The following is a 16,742-nucleotide window of genomic DNA, read 5'->3' on the forward strand; positions in this document are numbered from 1 at the left end:
AGGAAGAAAGCTGAGCGCTGAAGAATTGATGCTTTTGAACTGTGGTGTTGGAGAAGACTCTTGAGAGTCCCTTGGACTGCAAGGAGATCCAACCAGTCCGTTCTGAAGGAGATCAGCCCTGGGATTTCTTTGGAAGGAATGCTGCTAAAGCTGAAACTCTAGTACTTTGGCCACCTCATGCGAAGAGTTGACTCATTGGAAAAGACTCTGATGCTGGGAGGGATTGGGGACAGGAGGAGAAGGGGACGACAGAGGATGAGATGGCTGGATGGCATCACTGACTTGATGGACGTGAGTCTGGGTGAACCAACCGGGATTTGGTGATGGACAGGGATGCCTGGCGTGCTGCGATTCATGGGGTCGCAAAGAGTCGGACACGACTGAGCGACTGAACTGAACTGAAAAATGCAACTGAGATGCAAACAAAGATTTGTGCAGTATGTGGAGAAGGTGATGTGACTAATCAAATGTGTAAAAAATGGATTTCTAAGTTTTGCACTGGAGATTTCTCACTGGGCAATGCTCCACAGTTGAGCAGACCAGTTGAAGGGGATAGCAATTAAATCAAGATATAGAGAACAGTCAACATTAGACCATGCAGGAGACAGTTGACATGATGAAAAGTGGATAATATATAATACTGTGGAATAGAAAAGATCATAGAACAAGTGAAATGAACCCCCACCAACCACACCAAAGACCAGTCTTCATCCGAAGAAGGTAATGTTGTGTATACTGTGCTATTGGAAGGGGATCCTCTACTATGAGCTAATTCTGGAAAACAAAACAATTAATTCCAACAGGCACTACCCCCAGTTGGACCAACTGAAAGCAGCGCTTGACAAAAAATGACCAGAACTAGTCAACAGAAACCACGTTATCTTCCATCAGGATAAAAGCAAGACTACATTGCATGTTTCTTTGATAACCAGACAAAAACTGTTACAGCTTAGCTGGGAAGTTCTGATTCATCCACTGTATTCACCCGACAAGGCACCTTTGGATTTCTATTTATTTCAGTCTTTACAAAATTCTCCTAATGGAAAAAATTTCAATTCTCTGGAAGACTGTAAAAAGTACCTGGTACAGTTCTTTGCTCAAAAAGATAAAAAGTTTGGTAAGGTAGGATTATAAAGTTGCCTGAAAAATGTCAGAACGAAGTAGAACAAAACGGTAAATGTGTTGTTCAATAATTCTTGGTGAAAATGTGTCTTTTACTTTTACTTTAAAACCATAGGAACTCTTTGGCCAACTCAATAACTTTAGGGAATTCCTCGGAGAAAAGCCTCTTGATGAAAGTGAAAGAGGAGAGTGAAAAAGTTGGCTTAAAGCTCAACATTCAGAAAACGAAGATCATGGCAGCTGGTCCCATCTCTTCATGGGAAATAGATGGGGAAACAGTGGAAACAGTGTCAGACTTTGTTTTTTTGGGCTCCAAAATCACTGCAGATGGTGACTGCAGCCATGAAATTAAAAGACGCTTACTCCTTGGAAGGAAAATTATGACCAACCTAGATAGTATATTCAAAAGCAGAGCTATTACTTTGCCAACAAAGGTCCGTCTTGTCAAGGCTATGGTTTTTCCTGTGGTCATGTATGGAAATGAGAGTTGGACTGTGAAGAAAGCTGAGCGCTGAAGAATTGATGCTTTTGAACTGTGGTGTTGGAGAAGACTCTTGAGAGTCCCTTGGACTGCAAGGAGATCCAACCAGTCCATTCTAAAGGATACCAGTCCTGGGTGTTCATTGGAAGGACTGATGCTAAAGCTGCAACTCCAGTACTTTGGCCACCTCATGAGAAGAGTTGACTCATTGGAAAAGACCCTGATGCTGGGAGGGATTGGAGGCAGGAGAAGGGGACGACAGAGGATGAGATGGCTGGATGGCATCACTGACTCAATGGACATGAGTTTGAGCAAACTCCGGGAGATAGTGAAGGACAAGGAAGCCTGGCGTGCTGCAGCCCATGGGGTTGCAAAGAGTCGGGACATGAATGAGCGACTGAAGAACAACAAATACATTTGAATGCTATACAGAAATTTTCTGGGGCTTCCCTGGTGTCTCAGTGGTAAAGAATACGTCTGCCAATGCAAGAGACGGGTTCGATCCCTGATGTGAGAAGATTCCACATGCCATGGAGCAACTAAGCCCATATACCACAACTACTGAAGCCCGGGCACTCTAGGGCCTGTGTTTCACAACAAGGAAGCCATCACAACGAGGAGCCCGTGTAGCACAACTAAAGAGTAACTCTCCGTATCTAGAGAAAAGCCTATGTAGCAAGGAAGACCCAGGACAGCCAAAATTAATTAATAAATTTAAAAAAACATTGACTCTCTGAAGTCAAACTTACAAAGTTATAAAGGGCCTAACACAAAGTTACAACTCAAAAGCAGCTGCTATATTATTATTCACTGTGTTTCTTTGCAAAGGTATTATTTCAATTATTTTAAGAATTAATATGGCAGCACAGGCACTTAACCTCCATTTAACACTATGTTTAGAGAAATATTTCAAATTCAAAATAACTGACCTAAAAATATTTAAATAGAAACACAATTCCAATGCTATTATATAATTTACATAGTATTATAACTTATTAAGATTCCCTGGTAGCTCAGCTGGTAAAGAATCTGCCTGCAATGTGGGAAACCTGGGTTTGATCCCTGGGTTGGGAAGATCCCCTGGAGAAGGGAAAGGCTACTCACTCCAATATTCTGGCCTGGAGAATTCCATTCGGTCGTAAAGAGTCGAACATGACTGAGCGACTTTCACTTTCTGCTGCTGCTGCTGCTGTCACTTCAGTCGTGTCCGACTCTGTGTGACCCCATAGACGGCAGCCCCCCAGGCTCCCCTGTCCCTGGGATTCTCCAGGCAAGAACACTGGAGCGGGTTGCCATTTCCTTCTCCAATGCATGAAAGTGAAAAGTGAAAGTGAAATCGCTCAGTCGTATCCAACCCTCAGCAACCCCATGGACTGTAGCTTTCCAGGCTCCTCCGTCCATGGGATTTTCCAGGCAAGAGTACTGGAGTGGGGTGCCACTGCCTTTCACTTTCTAGAACTTATTAAAAATGAGTGTCCTCTCTGAGGGATAAACTATTCCCAAAGAGACTGTGAAAGACAGAGGGACCAAATGACTTGTCCATGACTATGAGATAAGTAGGGTAACAAGATAAATAGCTATACTATTCTGTGCATATGTAATTCACTAATACTTTGGCCACCTGATGAGAAGAGCTGACTCATTTGAAAAGACCCTGATGCTGGGAAAGATTGAGGGCAGGAGGAGAAGGGGACGACAGAGGATGAGATGGTTGGATGGCATCACCAACTCAGTGGACATGGATTTGGGTGAACTCCGGGAGTCGGTGATGGACAAGGAGGCCTGGTGTGCTGCGGTTCACGGGGTCACAAAGAGTTGGACACGACTGAGTGACTGAACTGAACTGAACTCAGAGTGACTAAATTTAAAGTCTTAATCCTTCATATACATTTGCTTATAATTAAATGAGGAATTAAATACACTGCCAGTCAGCATAACAGAAATGTACGGGCTTAACTCCTGCTATGCTCTTAAACCACCTGTGAGACTCTGAAGAGTTACTCTACCTCTCTTAGTTGGCAGTTTGTTTCTCTGCCTGTGAAGCAGGATAATACCTCCAATTTTGTAGGAGGCTGAACAACTCTAATACTATTTTTAATTCAGTACAAGAAATCAAAAATAAATTATAGCTATTTTTAGTCAGTGATTACAATTCTTCTACCTTATGAGAATTGTGATTTCCTTTCCCATTATCAACCAGAACTGTAAAGGAAATGTTCAACTCTAGAATAGAAAGTAAAATAGTACTTTAAGCATCTGCTTTACTCCCACCTTGCTCACAGCTACATAGTCAAATAAATGTTTGTGTGTATTCTAGTTGTCAAAGCTCTTTTAACATCCATTTGATCATATGAATCTCAAAAACAACCAGGTGAGGTAGGCAGCACAGTTTTTATTATCCCATATTTACAGCAGACCAGGAAAGAGAGACAAAGAGTGATCCTGTCAGAAGTGTAGAGAGCTTTAACAAAAGGTGGGAATTAGAAGTCAGCATCGTCTGATCCCTACTTCACCATACCAATCACAGAACAAAGGAGTGAACTGGAGTCCTTAAGTCTCCTCTCACCAATCCTCTCTACAGTGCAGATGGCAGTCAGAGCTACGTCTATTAACTTTCACTGAGAAAAAAAGGGGATCTGGGACCCATGTAGCAAAAAAAAATCTAGCAAAGAGTAGTTAGATAAACGATTTCTGGCAGCATTACAATTTTAACCTACAGCAAGCTGAGGCAAAAGACTAAAGATTATTGTGTACAACTTAATTGTTATGAGTAAGAAATGACCTCTTGTTTATTGGCTAAGTATCAGAAACAAAAGATCAAAGAGAAAGTCATTGACAATAGATCAAAGAAAATCACTGAAGTCTTGGAAAAGGACAGCAGAAAAGCAGGGAACTGGTCCACTGAAAGCTGGAAAGTAGAGCAGCTGCTAGGCTAGTCATGGAAACAGGTGTATTGAGGACCACACAGTAATTAAGGCTGAGGCTAGGAGACTATCAGTGGAAGCCCCGCCTGGATGTAGCATGAAGCTGCTCACAAAGGGCAGCCTGCTCACAAGGTAGAACAGAAACATGCAGGCCAAGGCATTCCTGCTTAGCCCAGACCTTTGGCTTTATGCCATAAAAATTCTCAAACCCACAATAAAACAGGTTTGATAACAGCACAGAAGACAGGCCTGAAAGGGTGCAGCCCTCTCCAACCCCAAAAGGCTAGAACGAGAGAGGAGAGATATACTCTCTGGCCTGATGCAAGAAAAGAAAATGGCATGTATACCATTATGTCTGTACGTTATACTGGAACTGAATGATTTAAACATTAGTTTGGAGATATCCTTGAACTCTTAATCTGGAGAATTTCGTAACACTGACAAGAAGCATTTTTGCTACAATAGAAAACTTAGTGCCAAAACATTACAGCATAAATCACTTCATTTTTCACAGTCTTTCTGTCCACAAATTTTTCTTTCACTGTTTGAGAAGCTATTATGTCCCCACGATTCCCATTCATCATTATACCATGTAACTATTGGGTATGACCTGGGGCTTATTTTCCCTCTGACTTCTGCTTTAGTCTATGCCTTTTACGGATTTGCTTCTGCTTCAGAAGCAGCAGATCAACGGTTCTCAATCCTAGCCAGACCCTCATACCCACCCACAGGCCTGGAGACTCTGATTCAATATACACAAAGTGAGGTTTTTGGCATCTAGTTGTGCATCTGATGAACAGCCAAGGTTGAAAACAAACCATATAGCTAGCTAGTATTTTATTGTAATTATAGGCCTGAGTGAGTTTGTTTTGGTGGGGGAGAACAGGTAAGAAAAATTTTTTAAAAAGGTATTCTGACACCAGCAAGAGGTAACTGACTATACAATTCCAATGTAAAGTCACACAAGAAAAAGGAAGTGTTTTTCTGATACTCCAAGTAGGAGAAAATGAAAATGTATATTCTTTCTATTTTAAATCTCATAGTGACAATGAGGCAGATATCAATTACTATCTGTTTTAGGTGTAGAATCTGAGGCTCAGAAATGGGAAGTGAGCTGGTAAATGCCAAACAGAGCCATGTCTGTGCTCTGTTCAATTGCCCATACTCTTTTCACTAGATCACAACACAGAAAAACAAATAAAAACATCAGCCTTTAGTATCTGTAACTATACTCAACCTCAACACAATCAGTGACCTTACTCTCTCATTCAATAAGGGGATTCTGCTCATAAACTCTCACCAGGTAATGTTCCTCACAACACCTTTACATCATAATTCAACTAACAGAAGATGCCTCAGTCTCTTCAAAAAAGACATCTGTTCTCCTTACTGTACTTCTTTATCTGAGTCAAAATTAGTCAATACTGTTAAGAGAAATTAATCAATACTGTAAGGAGACAAGTCACTAACGGATAGTACTAAACTTGAGTCAGCTCAAGTTTAAAACAAAGATGCCCTCAGAAAACACAGTAAAACAATTTGTATAGCTTTCTGCAATTTAAAAAAAGGGGCAATAAAACTGGCATGGAGAAAACATAAATAAATAAATAAAAGGCAAATTTTACCCAATCTAACTTTATATGTCCCCATGTACCTTAAAAAAAAAAAAAAAAAGCAATGTTTTTTGCCATACCTAAGTGATTTCCTCAAGATAACAAGACGACTAGAATATGTGGCCTTCTATTCTAGTGTCTTTTCCCTAAGGCTATGCTGTCTTTCCAGTCTTAATACCCTACAACACCAGCCCTCTCATACAATGGAGAGACCCAGGATGCATGAATTTTGGTACAAGCTGTGATGATCTACAAACCTCATGTCTTGATTATTTTGAAGCAAATCCCCAGATATATTTTCCTTCATGATACTTCAGTATGTATCTCTAAAGGAACGTTTAATTAACATTTATTATCTATTAATAGACTATTCTAAAGAACAGAAATAGACAGCCCAAACACAGGTGAACTGGCTTCCTTCCCCCTTGCCCTCCTCCACATGTGACACCAACTGTTTCCCCCTGTAACAACACATTTTACATTTACTGGTTCAGGTGATCTCTCCCTCTGGACTTCTCAAAATCCTTGTGCTGAAACTCCATCCAAAAAGTAGTTTCAATTGTGTTCCTCAGAGAGTGTATCTTGAAGAGTCCCTCAGGGTCTGCCCAAGAGAGGAAGAAGAAAATATGCCTTTTCTCCATCCCAAATTAAAGCAGCGCCATCTCTTTTCTGTTCTATACTGATGTTCTGGATGAGATTCCATTTCAAACATATGATATTGATTATATGAGGAAATTTTTTTAAACGACATAAATTAACTTATTTACAAACAGACTCAGGGCCTTACATAACGAATTTATGGTTATGGGGATTGTGGAATAGACCAACTGGAACTTTGGAATTCACATGTAAACATTATTATATTTAAAATAAACAGGGAACTCTCTGGCTGTCCAGTGGTTAGGACTCCGTGCTCTCATTGTGGAGGGCCCAGGGTTCAATCCCTGGTGTGGGAACTAAGATCCCACAAGCTGTGTGATGTGGCCAAGAAAAAAAAAAGAAAGAAAATAGATAACCAACAAGGATGTATAGCCCAAGGAATTCTGATCAGTACTCTGTAATAGTCTAAATGAGCTGAATCACAACATGTTAATCTAACTGTACTCCAATATAAAATAAAAATTCTAAAAAAAACCTAGTTATTAAAATATTTTTACACTAAAAAAAGTAATAGTGTGCACCACCATTATTTAAAAACAAAACCAAAATGGAGTGAATAGTATATGCATTTGCTTATATATGTATAAAATATCTCAAAGGATAACACATAAGAACTGATAAACTGATTTACCAGGGACAGAAACTGGCTGATTTAAATACTTTTCACTATAAATCTTTTATAGCATATAAGGTTGTAAAATGCCATTTTCAAGCAGGAAACAAAAAAGAATGGCTCTAAAATCTTAACTGAAACAAATAATTTATTTAGAAGGCATCATGAGAGAGAGAGGAAAATCTGGACATTGGTATAAAGAGTTTCCTCTCACCATAGTCAATGTGAGTACACAATCTATCTCTGAATTAAAAAAAGAAAGGAAATCTGAAAGGCAGATTCTCAGGATGCCCAGGATTCAATCATAAGCTCACAGACTTTGCACAATTACTAAATTACTGTAGTTCCTTTTAGCCTTTACTCAAGCTTGTTCCTCTGCCTAAAATGGTCTTTTAGTTCCCTTCTCCCCTATAAAAAGAATGAAATAATGCTATCTGCAGCAACATGAAAGGACCCAGAGATTATCTTACTAGTGAAGCCAAAAAAACAATCCTATCATATACATGTGGGATCTAAAAAACTGATACAAATGAACTTATTTACAAAACAGAAATAGACTCACAGACACAGAAAACAAATTTATGATTACCAAAGGGGAAAGAGAAGTGGAGATAAAGTAGGAGTTTGGAATTAAAATATACACACTACTATGTCTAAAATAAATAACCAACAAGGACCTGTTGTACAGCACATGGAACCATGTTGTAATAACCTATAATGGAAAAGTACCTAAAAAAAGAATACATGTATAAATGAGTCACTCTGCTGTACACATTAAACTAACACAACAGTGTAACCATATTTCAATAAAAAATTTAAAAAGAAAAAAGATACACATTCAAGAAAAAGAAAATTCATTTCTCCCACTCTCACCACTACCCTCCCAATCTCTTTTATGTCCAGTTAACTCTTACTTAATCTTTGGATTCCCAGTCTCCACATTCTCAGGGAAAACTCCCTAAGTAAGCACCAAACTATATCAAGTCTTCCTGGGATGCAAGCTCCAAGTTCCCTATACTTTTCCTCTCCCTCTCCCCCTTTCTTTCTTTGTGAGGGCGGAGGTGGGGATCGCACAGTGTGGCTTGTAGGATCTTAGCTCCTGGACTAAGGATCAAACCCAGGCCCCTGGGAATGACAGAGTCCGAACCACTGGACTGCTAGGGAATTCCCTACTTCCCTTCCTAATCCTCAGTTTAACTGTAGTTACATAGGTATTGTGGAGTATCCAGTTTAATGTTAGCCTCCCACACAGTACTCAAAGGAGGGTCACTATATTCCCAGTACTTAAAACAGTGTCTGGCACATTGTTAATGCTCAATATTTGTTGAATAATGAATGAATAAATGAAAGATAAAAAAATAACTTAATGAGATATTGTAAAAGTTTGTATCTTTCATTTTACTCCCTGCAACATAAAGCAGCTTTAAGTCCTACTTACATGTAAGTGGGAAAACAACAGCTGCATGCACAGAGGTGCAAAGTACCTGCTAAAGTGTCACACTCATTTAAAAACCACAGCCAATGGGCATTTTCTCCTTTGGCTGCCAGTAGTCTGCTTGGAATATTCCAGAAATTTAACTAGTCCCCTTCAGTAGTGTATGGTATGATTCCCACACAGAATCAAAAATAAAAATACAAAGATCTGTTGAGAAAAGAAAGCTACAGCATGTGCTAAGGGGACCCTGATACAAACTGGAAGGAACCAGAAAACAAGTTTCACAGATTATCCATGTAGATTCTCAATGCTAAACCTGTTGCATTTATGAAAATGATGTATCTGAAGTTTCTGGTGAACAAATAGGATCAAACACCAACTCAAATGATGAAGAGCCCACAGGTCTTAAATCTACTGAAGTTAAGTAAATATGCTGAGCTAATCGGACCCACATAGCTTGAAAACCCAATGTTTGTGGATCAGTATTTGACTCTTTAAAGAAAAACTTTGACCCTTTAGAAATTGGGACCAACGTGAATCTTCGGTTTAGAGGAAAAAACATTTCTGAAAACCTTCAACCATGTGCCAAGACCTTTTACATGTAATATAATGGAATCATAAAAAATGCTAATAGGTGGGGTATTAACCTCCATTTTACTACTGAGAAACCCAAAACAGAAAATTTCCAATGGGACATCATTAATTGTTGAGTTCAATTCTGACTGATTCCCAAAGTTTGGGTACCTACCATCTTGCTCTCTGCAAAAAGTCTGGGCTTGGACTCTGAACTAAGATCTAGAGTTAAAAGAAAAACCTGAGCATATCACCAGAGGCAGATTTTTGAAAACCAAATTTTTTTTTAAATTTTTCTAAGTTAGTATAAACTCTTTTAACACAATCCTTTTAGATTTATACTGTACTAATCAGGAAAAGTAATGATAAAACCTATTTTAAACATATCAAATAAAATGTAGACAGTATTCAGAATTTGCAATCATAAAATTTAAAAGAACAATTTAGTTTTTAACACTTCAATTTTGAAACACTGTTTGAAGAAACTAAAATGAAGAAAAAGTAGAATTTTCTAATTTGAATGTTCACATCACAAATAAGCTTTACTGTAAAATGCAGACAGGATGTATCACTTGCCATTCTAGAGATATTTTTAGAATTTTACCTTGTGTATTATTATTTTAAGTGACATACAAAATATCCTTTTCCATGTGGTTTAAATACTACTATGTATCATAGACAAAGCTTTAACACTATTTGCCCTTCCAAGAATAACCTCTGAATAAGACTTTAAATACTATTTCCAATAACGTAAATGCAATTCAAATTATCTTTCTACTGACCACAGAAAATTAACCCTCGTTTTTTGTGATCACATAGTTGATGACACAGCCCCAAAACAAAATCAATGAAGTAATAAATACGTACAATCTATACTTTGGTGAGTTAAAAGATAGTAACAGTTTTGGCCAGTAGTATTTGAATGTATAACAATTTCCTACAACTGATTCAGTCTCTGACAAGACCCTACTTATTTTAATTCACATCTCTAAAATATACATCTAGATTTAATCTCTTTCCTCTCTGAAGATCAAGAATGAGAAATGACTTAGATATTTCTCTAACAGAATATTCATTCTTTCCTCCTAAAAATATTTGTTGCTTACCTACTTATGAGAAACTGTAGCAGGGCTCAAAGATACAAAATAAAGACAACACAATCCCAAGCTTGAAGTTGTAAGTTTACTGGGGGGATACAGGACAGAACAATAATCAAAACATATATGAAAAATGCTGTAACAGTATTATGGGAACACAGAACTTTTTATCCACCTTTCTGAAAACCAAGGAAGAGTATTAAGAGAGTAAGAAGAAATGCTAACCAAGTAACAATATGAGTATCAGACTACCTATAAACATCTTTCCCATTAACCAGCAAAGTTGTATCTGTAGTTAATTTAACTAATGAATTAGTTTTAATTCATTAAAACTTAAAATATGAGATGTGTTTATGAACAATATTTTGACATAACACACCAGAATTTGCAAACAAGTATGGTCCTTACAAGACCATTTAAAATAGTTCTCAGGATAACTTACACAGGAGAGTGATAACTTTTTCTGTTAACGTCCAAATAGTAAATATTTCATACAGTCTTTTTCCCAACTACTCAATTCTTCCATTATAGTACAAAAGTAGCCACAGACAACACATAAAAAACCCAAGTTTCAGCAGAACTTTTTGGTTACTGAAATTTTAATTTTGTATCATTTTAACACGGTACATAATATTTTCTTTTTGATTTGATTTGATCCCATTCAAAAACAAAAAAACTATTCTTGGCTGGTGGGCTGTTACAAAGACAGGTGGTAGACAGATTTATCTGTAGTAAAAAACTACTAACAAGTCAACTCTACATACCACATGATAAAACTCTTTCATATTAATTACAAATTACATGCAGAACCTAAACTACTATCTATCAGTTTAACTTCTTCACCAGATTCCATTCTTACTTGATTTTCCCTAATAAAAGCAAGGTCTGGGGACCTTCTCCAGTGGTCCAGTGGTTAAGACTCCCCTCTTCCACTGCAGGGGGTACAGGTTCGATCCCTGGTCAGGGAACTAGGATCCCACATGTCGTAAGGTGTTGCCAAAAAGAGAAAAACGAGGCCCAACAATGAATACAAAAAATAAACTCCCAAAAAACTGCACAAAGGCTGTAACGGTCAAATATGTCTCGAATGGCAACGTTAAAGGCCAGTCCCTCCACAAAAATAACAACTCAACAGGAGAAAGAAAAACTACCACAAACAACTACACAACCATCTTGAACAACTAAAAAGGCCTGCAACAATCAAGCAAAAGATTAATCAAGAAAAGGGGCGAGGCTGCCAGCTTTTTATACTCAGTACCTGTGGGACACCCAAGTAGACAATGGGTGCCCCCAAGGCCAGGACAGGTCTGGCCTTAGCAGATGTGGGCTGTGTGGGAGTAGGCACATGGAGGCTGGGCCAGGGTCTGAGCTGCTTCCATAGTTCCCACACTGCAATTACTCTGGTCCTGGTACCAGACTTCACTGGATCTGAGCTGGTAGATACACACCGGTAGTTTTGTAAATGCAGTGCCTGAGGGACACCAGGGCCTACAATCATCATTCCCACAGTTGAATCAGGGATGAGGACAGTGCCAGCAACAGTGTACTTTGTGAGCTTACACAATAGGTTTTAGGTGACACCACAAAGCACACTCCCCAGTGGACAGCTCCAGCAGAGGAATACTCAGTGGCTCCTCTACCAATGGGAATGCTCCAATCCCATCTACCTCACAGCACAGCTCAGAAACTGAGGGCTTCTACTCCTACAACTATGGGCTTCCCTGATAGCTCAGTTGGTAAAGAATCCGCCTGCAACGCAGGAGACCCCAGTCAATTCCTGGGTTGGGAAGATTTGCTGGAGAAGGGATAGGGTACCCACTCCAGTATTCCTGGGCTTCCTGTGGCTCAGATGGTAAAGAATCTGACTGCAATGCGGGAGACCTGGATTTGATCCCTGGGTTGGGAAGATACCCTGGAGAAAGGAAAGGCTACCCACTCCAGTATTCTGGCCTGGAGAATTCCATGGACTGTAAAGTCCAGGTGGTCACAAAGAGTCGGACACGACCGAGTGACTTTCACTTTCGCTCCTACAACTAAGGAGCAGACTCTGCCCATAACAGGGCTATGACAACCACAGAGCAAAGAGGTGGCCACGCTCAACTTCCAGTGCAGGCTGTGGTCACAACACAAGGTACACCCCTTTATCAAGGGGATAAAAGTCAGCACACACTGAGGAAAGAGGTAGCAGGCATCCATACTAAAAACAGCCCTCACACCAAAAATGTGAAAACTTGGAGACTACAAGGGATGCTCCCACATAAAAAGACCCCTCGAAGACCACAGCAAAAAACTGTTTTTCATAAACTCATAGAGTAAGAAATATAAGTAAAATAGAAAAGCAAAGTTACCACTACCAATTATAAGATCAAGAGAATTCCCCTGAAAGAACAAACCATGAAACAAATCTCTTCAGTTTAACAGACACCAAGTTCAAAAAGGAAGCAATGAAAGTAATCAAGGAATTAAGAAAGGCTATCAATAGAAATGTGGACTACTGTAAAAAGAAACTAGAAACTAGAAAGGGAAGCCAAGAAAAATTAGGAAACTCATTTGCTGAGACAAAACCCAAGCTACAGGCAATAAATAGCAGGTTAAATAATGCAGAAGAATGAACATGTGATCTGGAAGACAGAATAATGGAAATTATCCAATAAGACTATCAGGCAGAAAGCCAAATGGAAAAAAGAAAACTGAAAGCAATACAAGAAACCTATGCAATATATATATATATATATATATAAAATATAGTGTGCCAATCTACACATAATAGGGATTCCAGAAAGAGAAGAAACAAATCAAATACGTATTTGAAGAAATTATAGCTAAACATGTCCCAAACCTCACGAATGAAACAGATAATCCAGGTAAGGAAGCATTAACGGGTCCCAAACAAGTTGAATCCAAAACAGACCTATACCAAGACATATTATAATTAAAATAACAAAAGTTAAAGAGAGTATGGATTCTTCTCCAAGGCAGCAAGAGGAAAACAAAAGTTAACTACAAGAGAAACCCTGTAAGGCTATCAGCTGATTCTCTACAGAAATGCTGCAGAGGCCAGAAGTGGCAAGATACAATCAAGGTACTGATAGGGAGAAATTTGCAACCTAGAATACTCTACCCAACAAGATTATCATTTAGAATATAAGGAGAAAGAAAGAATTTCTCACACAAGCAAAAACTGAAAGAATACAATACTAAACCTATTCTAAAAGAAATACTGAAGTCTTCTCTAAATAAAAAAGGAAAAAAAATCAAGCAGCTATAATAGAGAGAAAATCACAATTCTCAAGTAAATTATTTAAATAAGCCTGTATACAAATTAAAAGAAAAAATAAAATTTTCTGAAAGTTACAATCAATATGAACAACAACAACAAAAAAGAACAGCAAAAGAATAAACACAAAGATGGAAAAGAGGACATCAAAATCAGAAAATGTGGATGAAAGTAAAAACAAAAAGAGAACACAAGCATAACACAAAAGAAAATCATCAAACCACAAAAGGAAAAAGGAAAGAACAAAAAAGAAATACGAACTCAAAAGTAAAACAAGGATTAAGATGGCAATAAAAACATATCTATCAATAATTACTTTAAATGTCAATGAACTAAATGCTTCAATCAAAAGATATGGAGTAGGGAAAAGCAGTCCAGTGGCTGGGACTCTGCCATGGGCACAAGTTTGATCCCTGGTCAGGAAACTAAGGTCCCACAAGCCACTAGTGCAGCCAGAAAGAGGAGAGAGAGAGAGAGACCCACTTTAGGGCAAAGAAAACACACAGACTGAAAGAGAGGGGATGGAAAAAAATGGAATGCATGACAACAAAGCAAGGCTGTCAATATTCATATCAGATAAAACAAAGGCCACAAAGAAAATGATAGAAGGATCAACACAAGGAAGGGGTATTACACCCATCAGCATGCGGCCAATACAGGAACACCCAAACACATTAAACAAATAGTAACAGACAGAGAGAAACTGATGGGAATATAATATTAGGATACTTTAATGTCCCATTTAGATCAACAGATGGATCTTCTGGACAGAAAATCAATAAGGCAAGAGATCCTAAATGATACAATAGAACAGTTAAAACTTACTTGATATTTTCAGGAAATTACATCCAAAAAAAAAAAAACCCCACCAGAATACACGTTCTTTTCAAGTACATATTGAACATTCTCTACAGCACAAAACAAGCCTCAACAAATTTAAGAATACAGAAATTATTTCAAGCATCTTTTCTGACCACAATGGCATAAAAAGTACAAACCAATCACAGAAAAAGAGGGGAAAAAAAAAGATTACACGGAGACTAACCAACATGTTCCTACAAAACTAATGGGTCAACAATGAAATCAAAGAGAAAATTTTAAAATATACTTTGAGATAAATGAAAATGAAAACAAAGCAACACAACATCTATGGTATGTAGGAAAAGCAGTTCTTAAGAGAGAAGTTCACAGTAATACAGGCCTTCCTCAAAAAACAAGAAAAGTATCAAATAAACAACGTAAGCTACCGTCTAAAAGAATCAGAAAAAAGAACCAACAAACAAAACCTAAAAGTCAATAGAAAGAAAGAGATAATAAAGATCAGGTAGGAAATGAAAGAGATTTTCAAAACAATAGGGGGAAAAAAAAAATCAATGAAGCCAATAGCTAGTTCTTTGAAAGGGTAAACAAAATTGACAAACCTCTAGCCAGGCTCACGGAGAAAGGACCCAAATGAAATAAGAAATGAAAAAAGAAAAATAACAATTGATACTGAAATGCAAAAGGTCATAAGACAACACTATGAACAATTGTACGTGAAAAAAATTCAACAACCTCTAAGTTTCTAGAAACTTACAACCCACAAAACCGAATCGAGAAGATATACATAATTTAAACAGACCAATCACTAGAAGTGAAATAGAATCAGTAATTTTTAAAAAAATCTGAAAACCTCTCTACAAACAGTACAGAATCAGATGGCTTTCACAGTTCAATTCTACCAAACATACAAAGAACTTATACCAATTCTTCTCAAACCTCTTCCAAAAGACTTAAGAGGGAAAACTCCCAGACATTCTATGAGGCCACCATAACCCTAATATTAAAACTAGACAAAGACACTACCAAAAAAGAAATCCACAGGCCAATACCTTTGATGAATATTAATGCACAATTCTCAGTAAAATACTAGCAAATTGAATCTAACAACACCTTGAAATGATCATACACCATGGACTTCCGATTCAAGACGGCGGAGTAGAAAGACATGCGCTCATCTCCTCCTGTGAAAACACCAAAATTGCAAAATTGCAACTAGCTCCTCCTCCACAGGAGGATGCTGGAACCACCAAAAAAAGATACCCCTTGTCCAAAGACAAAGATGATGCCACAGTGAGATTGTAGGTGGGGCACAATCACGATAAAATCAAATCCCATACCCACCGGATGGGGGACAAACAAATAGGAGAACAGTAATAGCAAAGTTATCCAACTGCTGTGAAGGTTCTGAACCTCACATCAGACTTCCCAACCTGGAGATCTGACAAAAGGACTGGGAACCCCCATGGAATCTGGCTTTGAAGGACAGCGGGATTTGATTATAGGACTTCCACAGGACTGGGGGAAACAGAGACTCCAGTCTTGGAGCACACCAACAAGGTCTTCTGCACACCAAGATCCAGAGGAAAGGAGCAGTGACCCCACAGGAGACTGAACCAAAAATACCTGCTAGTGCTGGAGCATCTCCTGTGAAGTGCGGGTCAGCGGGGGCTCACCACAGGACGGAGACACTGGCAGCATTAGGCCAGGAAGGTCCCCCTTGGTGTAAACCCTCTTGGAGTTCACCAGTTAATTCTACCGCACAATTGCACTCATCTCACACGCTAGTAAAGTAATGCTCAAATTCTCCAAGCCAGGCTTCAGCAATATGTGAACCGTGAACTTCCTGATGTTCAAGCTGGTTTTAGAAAAGGCAGAGGAACCAGAGATCAAATTGCTAACATCCGCTGGATCATGGAAAAAGCAAGAGAGTTCCGGAAAAACATCTATTTCTGCTTTATTGACTATGCCAAAGCCTTTGACTGTGTGGATCACAATAAACTGTGGAAAATTCTGAAAGAGATGGGAATACCAAACTACCTGACCTGCCTCTTGAGAGATTTGTATGCAGGTCAGGAAGCAACAGTTAGAACTGGACATGGAACAACAGACTGGCTCCAAATAGGAA

At 38.6% G+C, this 16,742-nt stretch overlaps 1 protein-coding gene across 7 annotated transcripts in view; it reads right to left on the reverse strand.

Moving 5' to 3' along the window:
• The window catches only part of NSD1 (nuclear receptor binding SET domain protein 1), a 153,833-nt gene that overhangs the window by 101,002 nt on the left and 36,089 nt on the right, over positions 1–16,742 (reverse strand). Inside the window, exon 2 of one of the 7 annotated variants that reach the window (XM_010846569.1) lies at positions 6,627–6,741. The exons of the other annotated variants lie outside the window; for them this stretch is intronic. The gene's annotated coding sequence lies outside the window, so the exon portion shown is untranslated. The remainder of the gene's footprint in view (positions 1–6,626; positions 6,742–16,742) is intronic. 7 annotated transcript variants of the gene reach the window in all.

Source organism: Bison bison, unplaced genomic scaffold (genome assembly GCF_000754665.1).
Source record: "Bison bison bison isolate TAMUID 2011002044 unplaced genomic scaffold, Bison_UMD1.0 scf7180017864238, whole genome shotgun sequence".
Taxonomy (NCBI): domain Eukaryota; kingdom Metazoa; phylum Chordata; class Mammalia; order Artiodactyla; family Bovidae; genus Bison; species Bison bison.